General features: G+C 44.6%; 1 pseudogene; it reads left to right on the top strand.

Moving 5' to 3' along the window:
* The first annotated feature begins 617 nt into the window (after positions 1 to 617).
* On the top strand, positions 618 to 689 carry LOC132540565 (U6 spliceosomal RNA; annotated as a pseudogene).
* The last annotated feature ends 7,358 nt before the right edge of the window (positions 690 to 8,047 follow it).

The raw sequence follows: 8,047 nt of genomic DNA, 5'->3' as shown, positions 1-8,047 counted from the left end.
ATAATTATAGAAGCCATACCTCCCACATTCTGCACCCTATAATGATCTTGGCTCCATATCCCCAGAGGGATAAAGAATAGGACAGCTTTTAGTGGAGGAGATTTGTTGTAACTTTAACTTAGTTCCCAGGAGAAGCAGCCATGGCAGACACCTGGAACAGCCTCTACCAAGATGAGTCTGACCAAGAGAAGCAGCAGCCAAAGAGACCAGACTTCCGGCTGCCTGTACTTTTAAGTCTCTTCAGTCTTCCCACAATGCTTTGTACACCAGCACAGACTGGATCCACCCACAATCCACCACGCACCTGTGCACATCACTGCATGATCTATCACCAAAGCTGATGTCAGCACTGTTCTAGGACTTCCATGGTTGCTGGTATACTGTGTCACCACAGGGACTGGATACAGAGTTCTGATGGTGGGAATTGTATAGAATTATACCCCTCTCATCCTATGGTCTTGTCATTCTATTTTATAAATAAATTTTTTTAAAAAAACTATAAATGACTACTGATAAACTGTGGGGATAACTGATATAAGAAAGTTTTAACTTCAATGAAAACTTAAGGAAGGCAAGATAGTTCAAGTGGAATGTGCCTAGGTTTGAAACTGACTCCTTTCATACAGAGAAGATTAGCATGGCCCCTGCGCAAGGATGTCACACAAATTTGTGAAGCATTCCACATTTAAAAAAGAAGAAAAAGAAAAGAAATTGACTCCCACCACTTTGGAAGAAACTTCAGTGCTATGGTGCCCTGTCTCTCTGTCAGAAACAATATCCATGTCCAGTGGATAAGTAATTACAGAAGCTAGACCTTCCACCTCTGCTCCCCATAAAGATCTTTGGTCCATACTCCCAGAGGGATAAAGACTATGGAAACTTCCAATGAAGGGGATGGGATAGTGAACTCTGTTGGTGGGAATTGCATGGAATTGCCCCCCTCTTATACACAATCTTGTCAATCATTATTAAATTATGAACAAAAAGTTATAAAAAAAAAAGAAATTGTCTTTCAGGCTGAGGAGACAGCAAAATGGATAGTGGTTATTCAAAAGACTCTAATGCATGGGGTTGTGAGATCTCAGGTTCCAATACCACCATAAGCCAGAGCTGAGCAGTGTTCTGCTCTTTATGTATCTCTCTCTCATTTAAATAAGTAAATGTCGGGCTGCACCGCAGAGAAGAGAAAGAGAGGAGGTCCGGAGCAAGTGGGGTACACAAATCTTTATTATTGGATGGGGGGGTGGCTCAGGCCACGTGGAGTCAGTTGACAATGGCCATCCCCACTACCTTACCACAGGGCAGGAGCAAGAGAGAGAGAGAAAGAGAGCCCAGAGAGAGTGGGGGGGAGTGAGAGAGCTTTTATTGGGCAACAACCAGGGGTGACGTGTGGGGGCAAGATTGGTTGAAGGGGGCACTGCCAGGATTTCGTGGGGCATGGTAAAACCTGGGGGCAGAGACTACATCAGAATAATTCCTCATCATCATCTCCTCCTTTCCCTTTATATCTAAATGGACACAGTAAAGAAATATGGAATGGAGCAGGCTTAAATGTTTTTAAGGAATGCCGTGCTCAGGTGGGAAGATGTAGGACTTTCTGTGGAGGAGGGAAGGCTTAAATGGCTGCCAACCTTGTGAGATTTATGTGTCCCCCTGTGCTCAACCCCTCTTTAGAGAGAGACTTACCTGGAGGGACTCATCTCATAGGTTAAGCGCAGCCTGCTCAACCATCTCCTCACAATATCTCTACATCTTTTTCTGTCTTTCTATCTAGTCATAGCATAAGATGGTTCTAAGTCTGTAAAAGACTATCTATGACAGAGGACTAGTGGTGTAGGGGTGAGCATAAACCTTTTGGGCATAAGCCTAAATGATATAACAAAACAGGAAGGGACAAGTAGGGGAGTAGTAAAAGCCAGTGTGATGTCAAGGGAAGGATTGGTGTGTAAAGGAACATTCCCTGTTTTGGGGGGCAAGAGGCAAGGGTACATAATGAGGGGGAGGCAGGAGGGCATGACCTACCAAACAGAGGGGCTATTTGGCATTGTATAGTCCTCAAGGCAACAGTCTGTTAAGTCTATGAACTACTCAGGATCAGTCTATGAAAAACCAGCAGCATGAAGGGAAAGAAGCTGCTTTAAAATTGTGTAAAGTGTCTATAGGGTATTCCAGCAAGTCCGATAGACGTCTCAGTCCAAAGTAGATGGCTAGGGTAAGAAATGGCAGGGGATGAAATGCTGCATGAGGAAGGTCAGCCGCTGGAATTCTGCTTTTCTGTAGATAGCTAGCTGGAACCGCCAAAAAGTGACAAGCAAATCAGAAGCAGGAACAGCAAGCAGGCATTAAGAAAGTTCTGTCCTTGGAGTCTGTGTATCAGGATCTTCAGATGGCATCAAGTGACATCTAGGGTTTCAGGGGGTGTGCCACTGTAGTTGTGCCTTCTAGTGGGTGACATCATGGTGTGCAGGGGTTCAGATGGTTTTTCCTGGGATTCCTGTGAAAGAAACACAAACAATCTGCTTCTCGTGGTTAATTTGAACTTGTAACAAGTTAGCGGTTTAGTATAGTTGATACCTCGATGATTATAATTGGTTTAAATATCTTTATGATTTTATTTAAAGGTCATCTAATGTGACCTCCTGTAGCAGCCTCTACAGCAGGATCTTGAGACCAATTTTAGTTAAAATATGTATATTGAATGTTAACTATTTTTACTTTGGACTATAAACAGACTCAAATTACTTAGAGAGTTAATGCATTTTCATGACAATGATTTTAACATTTACAGTGCCAGATTGATGCCAGATCTGTTGTGGATTAATTTTCACAAGATAGTTTACAGGGCACTTTTGGGGGCCCTCCAAAAGTGTCCTGTATAAAGAATTTATATTTTAGTTTTGGGAATGTATTGTCACGTTAAACATTTAGACTTTTACCTTAAATAGTTAGTTACCTTTAGCAAATTAATTTTTACCTTGCCTGGTAATAATGTAGCTGTAAGGTTACACTTTTGACCATTAAGTTAGTGTTACCAAACTTGAGACATACCCATAAAAATTTAAACACACTAGAGGAAAAAACTTTTGTTATAAAAATGTATAATTTTAAAAACAAATTTATATCCGTCATTAGCCACACATTTTAAGACTAAACACTTACATATATACCAAAACTATATATAAAAATCAAAAGAGGGAGAAAACAAAAATTTTGGAATGTTTCTGAACATCTCCAGAAACTTTGGCTGCATCCAGAATTTTTATATAAAGTCAATTACCTTTTAGAGTACTCTGAGCATATGGGTCATGCAAAAAAATTTTTTTTGGTCATTCAACACACTCACTCACAAAACACAACTGGCCAGTTATAAGACATTCAGGGAAAGGATAGGAGAGAGGTCTCTGTGAGCCAGATTTTGTAGGTTCTGCCATGTTGTATTATGGGTCCTGGGATGTATCCAGCATCTAGTCCTCTTGTAGTATTTCTTGTTCTTCAGGGATAACAGCACCATCCTGTGGGTATTGTCGAACATGGCGGGCAGGAACCCAGACAGGTTTAGAGTACTTTTGAGGGAAAACGCATGCGAAACCCCTTCCCATGGTCAATAGGGGTCAGGACCTTTCCAAATTTTATCGAGTGGGTCTTTCCATTTGACCTTAATAGATGGGAGGGTAGATGGTGTTTGCCCGTGAAGAATAATAGGAGGTAGGTCCGAATTATTGTAAATATTAAAGAGATTTAGTGTAGTTAAGGCTTTTGCTAGCTGGATATTGCGGGGATATGTTCCTCCTTTATCTTTAATTGAGCCTTAAGCGTTTTATGGGCCCTCTTGACAATGCCTTGTCCCTGTGGATTGTAGGGAATGCCCCTGGTATGAGTAATATTCCAGAGGCAACAACAATCTTTTAATTGTTTGCTGGTAACATAGGTGCGTTGTCTGTTTTCAGAAAAAAATGGCAAACCCATAACAGCAAAACAAGAGAGCATATGGCTTACAAGCTTTTTAGAGTTTTCTCCCGTCTGAGCTGTTGCCCACATAAATTTAGAAAAGGTATCAATTGAGACAAACACATATTTTTGTTTGCCAAAGTTTGGTATGTGACATCAATTTGCCAAATAGCATTAGCTTTTAAGCCTCGGGGGTTAACCCCAAGAGTCTGAATAGCAGGTGTTTTTATGAGACTAGCACAGGAAGAGCATATAGCAAGGATATGTTTTAACTGTGGAAAAGGAACATCAGAAAATTGAGCTCGAAGGCCTTTAAGATTAGCATGGGTTAGGGAATGAAAATCAGCAGGATCAGAGACAGAGACTGGGAAAGTTCCTGTGGAGGCAAGGCGGTCAGCTGCAGCATTCCCTTCAGACAGGGAACCAGGAAGAGGGCTGTGGGAATGAAGGTGTTGAATATACAGTGGTTGGGTTCGAGAACAGAGCATAGAGGCGATTTGAATCAAGAGAGGGGAAAGTGGGTTGTCATCAATTTTCACATAAGAACGAGCAAGCCATGGAAGTAAATTAACAGTATACACACTGTCAGAAAAAAGGTTGAAGGATTCTGGTACAGCTTTTAATGCAAGGAAAACAGCATAAAGTTCTTTTTACTGAGGGGAATTCTCAGGAAGCTCAGTAAAAAGAGGTTTAGGAGACTGTTTGTCTGGGTAATATATAAGGGCAGTAGCTCCCCTTTTTCTGCCATCAGTGTAGACTGTAGGAGCAGAGGGAATGGGATCTCGAGGGAAAGTTTAGGTGCTAGTAGAGGCAAAAGAGGTAAAAAAAAAAGCTATCAATTTATTAGAAGGAAAATGGTTATCTATTTGCCCTGGAAACCCCACGAAGCTTATGGCAAAGCGGGAATGATGGCGTATGAGCCACTTTGTATATGTGAGAGAAAAGGGCAGAATAATTAAATCCGGTTCTTTCCCTAAGACCTGCACAGACCTATTTCTCCCTTGGTGAACCATGAATGCTAATGCATCTATCTCAGTGAGGAGTCTTGGAGCTCCGCCTGCTGGCGTGTGAAGCCACTCAAGAACCCCATGGTTTTGCCACAATGCCCGTACTACTGTGGGGGTAGAGTTAAAGATTAGAAGGTTTACCGGAGAGGAGGAGGAGAATCGAACAAGGTGCATATCTTGGAGGGTCTGGTTAATCCTTTTCAGTGCCAAGGAGGCTTCGGGAGTTAACAGGGCTGGCATTAATAGAAGGAACAGAGAAGGCAAAATGCTTACAATCTTGTGGGTGCAAGGGAATAGAGAAAAAACAATCTTGTATATCAATAGCTATGATTGGAATTCCCGTGGGAATTGCAGAAGCAAGAGGCAAACCCCTTTAAAGGGAGCCCCAGACCTGCATGATTTTATTTACCGCACGGAGATCTTGGAGGAGGCGCCATTTTCCTGAGTGCTTTTTAATCACAAGACAGGAGTATTCCATGGGCTTCAAGAATGACGAATATGTCCCAAGGACGATTGCTCTCGGACGACCTCCTTTAAAATTTCTAGTTTATCCCTAGGTAAAGGCCACTGTTCCACCCAGACAGGCTCATTAGAAAGCCAGTCTAAGTGGGGGGTTTGCTTATGAACAGTGGCAGTTAGTATTGGGGGTGCTGATTAGATCTGGTCTCGCAGGAGTGGGTGTTACGCTCTGCAGAGGCATCTGTGGATATCCTAACATCAAGAGATTCCAGAAGATCCCTGCCCAGTAGGTTGGTGCTAATATCAGCTACCAAAGGGCGGAAGTGTCCAGTAGAACCTTCCAGGTCTTCCCACATGAGCGAATCTCGTGTGTGAAACAATGAGGTTACCCCTCCTACTCCATGTATACTGGGTCCAGGGAGGAGTTCCCAATTTTGGGGAACCTCTGCTTGCCTTAAAATCATCTTTTCTGCTCCCGTGTCAATCAAAAATTTAAAAGGATTATTGTCAATCTTTACTGTCATAGTAGGGTGACCTCGTTCTAAAACAGGAGTGGTCCACAAAATCTCAGGCCCCGAATTTGTACCATTCAGGGTCGTGCCATCTTTATGAAACTGGGACCAACAATCTCTCTTCCAATGAAACCCTCTACGACATCTGGGACAAATTGTCCATGGCTTCTGGCTCCCTGACTGGAGGTGGGGTTTCCCTGACTGGAGGCGTGGTCGCAGCTTATCTGGACATTGGTTACGCCAATGCCCTTGGTGACCGCACTGAAAGCAGGCCCCGTTTTGATTACATGGGGTAACTGCATAAACCTGTGTCAGAGCAGGTGTCCCATAAGAGCCTGATGTAAGTTCCTGTATCGCTAAAATCCAATTATCTGGGTGTAGGTGTTTAAGACTAAGGCATGCCTGACAGAATTGTGGTATCATGCCATCCCAGACAATAGAACGCAGGAGTAGAGAGTGGACTTCAGGATTATAAATCTTTCTCTCTAAGGTTGCCCTCACCCTTGAGATAAAGTTCGCTAAGGATTCATAAGTGCCTTGGGGAAGAGAGTTAATGGATACTGATGAGTCTACAGTGGTTGGGGTTAGCCTTTCCCATGCTTGTGTTGCGCAGATGCGTACCTGTTCAAAATAACCAGCTGGAAACCTGGCTTCTGCCTGCTGAGTTCCAGATTCAAACACTCCTGCTTCAAACAAAGCATCAAAATTCCATTCTATCTGTTTGTTACTATTTTCCTGCGATTGTCTAGAGCATTCATCATGGAAGCATGCCTTCCACTGCAGGTAGAGGAGGTCTGGGAGTGCAGCACAAGCCAGGTCTTTCCAGTCCTTGGAGGTGTTAAGGTGCTGGTAAAAACTTCTTAAAATGGACTTAGTCCATGGAGCATGAAATCCGTCCTCCTTAACAGCTTGTCTGAGTTCTCTGGTTTTTTAGAGGAGTATGGATGCCACACCTGAGGATTTGTCTGCTAGGGGCCACATTTACTGGGAAGGTGTGGACTTCATTTGATGACGCGGGGGAGAGAGCCACAGAAGCTGCTGTAGTGGCCGCAGGGGAAACTGAACACGTATCTACGGGGACAGAGCTCTCAGGGTGGACTGCAAATGGTTTAAGGTCCCTAAATGCCGAAAAGATATCCTTTAACTCTCGTATCTCAGCCACAAGGTCTCTTAATGATGAGGTATCAGCAGAGGGAGGAGTCGAAGGTGAGGAAGCCACAGGGTCTCTTAATGATGAGGTATCAGAAGGGGGGAGAGTCGAAGAAATGGAAGCCTCAGGGGAAGCTGGAACCGGGACAACAGGAGGAGGGGTCAGAGAAGGGGAAGCTGGAATCGGGGCAATAGGAGGAGGGGTCAGAAAAGGGGAAGCCGGAACCGTGGCAACAGGGTCAGCTGGGGGCGGGGTCAAAGAAGGAGCAGCTAACACGTGTGCATGTCTGTGGAAACGGGAGTTTTGGGGCTAACTGCTGATCGCTTAAGGCGTTTAAGTTTTGCGCACATATGTTCTAACTCTCGTATCTCAGCCTCAAGGTCACTTAACCTCGTGGCAGAACACCTTGTACATATCTTGCAAGTAGCAAATATAGCCATGAGAACCCATGGTGTAGCAAAAATTAAAGTGTCTCTGATATCGAGAACCTGTCCCAGGAGAGAAGGATATAATGTCTGGGACACCTCCTCATAAAACGAAAAATGTCCCATGGTGGGGGGAAACATGGGGCCACAGATGCGGGCGGATGCCACTTACCTGTGTCTGGGCAGCTTTTGGGGACCTCAGGCTGGGCCACCCAGCGGGGCATGAGTGCGGGACACGAAGGGCGCCAGGTGTCGGGCTGTGCCACAGAGAAGAGAGAGAGAGGAGGTCCGGAGCAAGTGGGGTACACAAATATTTATTATTGGATCGGGGGGGTGGCTCAGGCCACATGGAGTCAGCCGACAATGGCCGTCCCCACTACCTTACCACAGGGCAGGAGCGAGAGAGAGTCCAGGGGGGGGGGGGAGTGAGAGAGCTTTTATTGGGCAACAACCAGGGGTGACGTGTGGGGGCAGGATTGGTTGAAGGGGGCACTGCTAGGATTTCACGGGGCGTGGTAAAACCTGGGGGCAGAGACTGTATCAGAA

Source organism: Erinaceus europaeus, chromosome 9 (genome assembly GCF_950295315.1).
Source record: "Erinaceus europaeus chromosome 9, mEriEur2.1, whole genome shotgun sequence".
NCBI classification, from domain to species: domain Eukaryota; kingdom Metazoa; phylum Chordata; class Mammalia; order Eulipotyphla; family Erinaceidae; genus Erinaceus; species Erinaceus europaeus.
This window is presented reverse-complemented; position numbering and strand designations above follow the sequence as displayed.